At 36.5% G+C, this 4705-nt stretch overlaps 1 long non-coding RNA gene across 1 annotated transcript; it reads left to right on the top strand.

The window, feature by feature from the left end:
* The first annotated feature begins 1438 nt into the window (after window positions 1-1438).
* LOC128635765 (uncharacterized) lies at window positions 1439-1682 on the top strand. The gene is made up of 2 exons (XR_008398580.1): window positions 1439-1496; window positions 1586-1682. It is a non-coding gene; the product is annotated as an uncharacterized LOC128635765 (long non-coding RNA).
* The last annotated feature ends 3023 nt before the right edge of the window (window positions 1683-4705 follow it).

Below are 4705 nucleotides of genomic sequence, written 5' to 3'. Positions count from 1 at the left end.
ACACAATTAAGTATAGAGTAACGTGTACCACAGAATATATTATCTATCTCTTACACTGCCCATGTGGTTTATTTTATGTGGGTAAGACGGTAGATACCCTCCGTATACGTATGGCCAACCATCGCTCGGCCATTAGATTGGGAATCAGAGAGAATGAATCTGAACAGCCTGTTGCCAGGCACTTTGCGATGAGTGGCCATACGGTTAGTGATTTGAGATATGTGATCATTGATCACGTACCCAAACTGAGTAGGGGTGGGGATAGAGCTAATCTATTGTTGCAAAAGGAGTCCAGGTGGATTTACAACTTGGGGACCTTGTCCCCCAAGGGGTTAAATACACAATTGGATTGGCATTGTTTCCTGTAAAGATAACCTAGTTACAACAATGCCACGGTCTGATAAGCTGAAGTTAAAGTTCTAGTGACACTGTACTATTGACTTAGCCCCAACTGAGTACCACATTAAAGGTTTATTGCTTAAGGGAATTACAACGGTTGGGGAGTTTGCTATAGACCTGTCACAAATTGCTTTTCCAATAATGTATATATGATTCCACTATGTTACCAAATATCGCTACTTCACAGATTGATATTTTGTAGCCTTTAGGGATTACATGCCATTACAACGGTTGCCTTGACAACCGGGTACATGTTTACATGGTGGCGTAAAAAACAATATCTAATATTTTGTAATATTTTGTAGCCTCAGAGAGTGAACTAAATACTTTTACTATATGAGCATTTACATTGTAGATATTTGTTGTGTCTTATAAAACATTCCATTTGTATTTCAGAATGGTATATCCGGGTTGTTATGGCAACCGGCGGACCTGCGCACTGAGTTCTGCAGGACGCCGGCGGCACTTCCGGTAGTACGTGGTGATGGTGGAGGGTAATGTATAAAAGTTTTATTACTAATTTGAGTTGTTGTAATGGTCTGAGGACGGGGCTAGCCACCCCGAAACGTCACTGTTTAAATAAATTTTATATGTTAAGTGCCTTTAAAGGGACAGTCAAAATACAAATCATCTATTATCAGTGAAGCATTTATAAATCTCTCTGCTTGAATATAAATATATTTATATATAAAAAGGTTTAAAGATTTATAAGATCAAACCAGGAATGTAGTTAGCTCATTAGTATTTGATTTGTCTTCACATTATATATTATAATCATATTTCTTGTTCTTTTAATACAGATATAATGAAGCACATATCCGAACACGTGCTATAATAGAACGACTGTGTTCTAGAAATGCGCTTTCGCTGCCTGGACAGATCAGGGGGGGGATCTCCAATTCAGTCCGGAAAAAGCTATAAAAATATAGTGGCATGTTGCTGTCTACACAACATGGCACAGGAGCATGGGATGTTGAACGACTTACTTCCAACACCACAGCCCCCAGGTGAAATCTTTGAGCCTGATGTAATTAATTATCCCCAACCCCTCAATGCCCATTTGGAGAGATCTGCAACTATTCAAGATTTCTTTTCAGGTATTTTTATAGTATTGTAATGAGACCTTTTAGTTAATTATGATTATGTTTTTTAATAATACACATTTGTGTCTTTTAATGTTTTACAGATTGAAGATTCTCAGAAATGGAATACCACTCCCCTCCCTCTCTCCTCATCCCTATATTTACCACATTTTCCCTAAATAAATGTGTACTTTACTCAAATATAGTCATGGTGAATGTTTCTTTATTTCCAGCTATGTACTAATCAATGCATTCATCTTATTATTTATGTATAACATAATTATCTAAAATATAATTTTAATTATATTCCAAATATTACTTTATTCTCTTGGTATAATTATTTAAAGAGCAGCTATGCACTCCTGGTTAATAAAAATTAGTACATGGGTGAACCAATGACAGACAGGATATATACTGTATGTTGGCAACAATAAACAGCTCCAACATAGGTTCTATGCTGCTCCTGATCTTACCTAAATAAAACTTTAATCAAAGGATACTAAGAATATTAAGCAATATAAAGAATTAAATATATTAGATTTGCTTGTAAATATATATGTTTTAGCAAAATAATGGAATTTATGTCACTTTAAAAAAAAAAAGGAAGTGTGTATTCCCAATAAAACATTAATGAACCAGATAAAACATTCAATTCCAATCAACTTACATATGTACTCATAATCAATTTAATTTTGTTATGTTTCTTATTTCAATCATGTATTTAAGTTTAGGAGCCGTTCCATTTAATGTTCATCACCTGTGGTGCACTTGCTGATTGTTGCCTACATTTAGACAACAATCATCAAGCGCTCCCCATGTGCAGAATCAAAATGGGTAGATTCCTAAGTTAACATTCCTGTTTTAGTAAATTACAGATGATAATGAAGTTAGATTATAGGATTACATATTTAAGTATATAAATACTGCATGCTCTGATTCATGAGTTTTATTTTGAATAGACTATCCCTTTAAGAAATATATCAGATGCTCATTTCAAAGAGACAAATCCAGATATAATATAATCCTTAAAATAAAGATACATTATGAATACATACAATCCCCTGAGATTGCACACTTGAATGGCATGGTTACCTCATAGAAAATAATATAGAAAAATAAGTCAAAGGAAATAATTTTTTTATCATGAAGATGAGTTTTATTATTACAGATTTACCCTCATTCAAATGTAATTTTCAATGTGAAATCATTGAACATATTTATTCAATACAAAACGATGACACATTAAAGTATAATGTGGCATAGTACTACAATTTATAAAATATATGTAATGTCATGTCTGCTAAAGCAGATAATACATTTGCAATATTTAGACTATTAACCAAAATACATAAGTGCTAAATATTACATACTTCAAGAGATATGAAGTATTGTCTTTAACATGGAGTTATTGAAACAATTTAAAAGTGCATTGTGCATTGGTCCCAGGGAGAGTCTGTGTCTGTTCATATGATGTCAATTAAAATGTATTAATCACCTCTATATCATGGCAATCACATATATGTTGTTTATACATCAGTGTTTAAATATCATAGAGATACATTTATCTAATTATTCTAAATATTGAATAATAATCTTGACAAAAAGGAGTGCATTAGTCATGATAGGTATAAGTCATGATAGGTATATATTTCAGATATTACATTCCACATAGGACTATAAGAATGAATGCAAGGTATTTGGCCATATCAACAGGAAGGAGTATTTACTTTTCAACTCTTCTATAACTGTATAACCCTTATTAGCTTCATCTGAAGGCACAAACAACATATGCTTGTGGAATATAAATCATAACATTTACACATGTCACGTTGACTAATGTTAGATAGCATATACTGTATAAATTTCAGACACGTATCCCCAAGTATTCTTAAACGGCATAATATCCTCAATAAAAGGACACATACATTTATTAACAATGTACACCTGCATATTAATTGACATGTGAAATAAAAATGAATAAAGCTGTACATTTTTAGCAGATAAACAGCTATTAGAATAATATTAAGATAAATGTTCAAATTTGGATTAGAAAAATGGATGCATATTTATGAGATGAAAATCGCACTTAAAAAGTGCTTTAGTGCAAAAATGAGATGATATATCTTGGGTGGAAAAAAAATAATAATTAATTCTTGCGGCGGGATTTTGACTTTGGAGGAGAGGTACTTAGGGGGGGAAGTGTGGCGTCTTGTGCGACGCCCACCAGCTGAATGTGAGGCTAATAAACGGGATTCAGGGTCCTGCAGGGAGATGACAGAGGATGCAAGCGAGGATGGAGTTTGGGGCCTATCCGCGAGCCTCTCCACTGCCTCTGCCAGGCGGACGAGTGAGGCATTATGGATGTCCATTTGGCTCTGTATCCTCCTGAAAGCCTGCTGCTGCTGGAGCCTGGACAGCCTAAGCTCTCTATGTATGAGCCTCAGTAGATCATCCTACTGGGACTGTGCCGGACCCTGTTGTACAGTTGGTGTCTCAGGAACCAATAATTGGCTGGTTCCAGGGCTGTGTCTCCGTATTGGTGACTGGGAGGTTGTCTGTGATGGCACTGTTGGCAATACATTGGTGGGTGCAGTGGGTGGTGGTGTGGATTCCTGTTGTGCCATAGGAGTGGGAGGCATATAGTACAGATTATGCAGATCTGTATGCTGCTGTGGTGGGTGCATCATCTGCTGCTGAGGATGATGATGTTGTGGTGGGTGCATCATCTGCTGCTGAGGAGGATGTTGTGGGGGGTGCATAATCTGCTGCTGAGGAGGATGATGTTGTGGGGGGTGCATCATCTGCTGCGGTGGGTGCAGCTGTGGGGGCTGTGCCATTTGTTGCTGCAAAGTATGCATGAACTGCCAGTGTTGAGGAGGATGAGTCTGCTGGAGTTCAGAACCCAGAACATGAAATGTTGTCTCCAAGGTAGATGGAGAAGGGCCTGATACATCCTCCACCTCATATGCCCTTGGCTGCTGCATATCACCTTCTAAGAGGCTGATATAGGAGGTAGTGTCGCCATAGATATCCTCATCCTCCTCAGTGAATGTAGGAACATCCTGCTGTGGTGTTGGAGCACCTTTATACTCCTCCTGTTCGGAACCTACAAATAAATATACGGTATGTTTACATTATCTAATAGAATATATTACTTTGTAGCATAACAATACAGACTATTATATTCCATATTTATGTGTATATATGTACACACAAATACACAC

Source organism: Bombina bombina, chromosome 7 (genome assembly GCF_027579735.1).
Source record: "Bombina bombina isolate aBomBom1 chromosome 7, aBomBom1.pri, whole genome shotgun sequence".
Classification (NCBI taxonomy): domain Eukaryota; kingdom Metazoa; phylum Chordata; class Amphibia; order Anura; family Bombinatoridae; genus Bombina; species Bombina bombina.
This window is presented reverse-complemented; position numbering and strand designations above follow the sequence as displayed.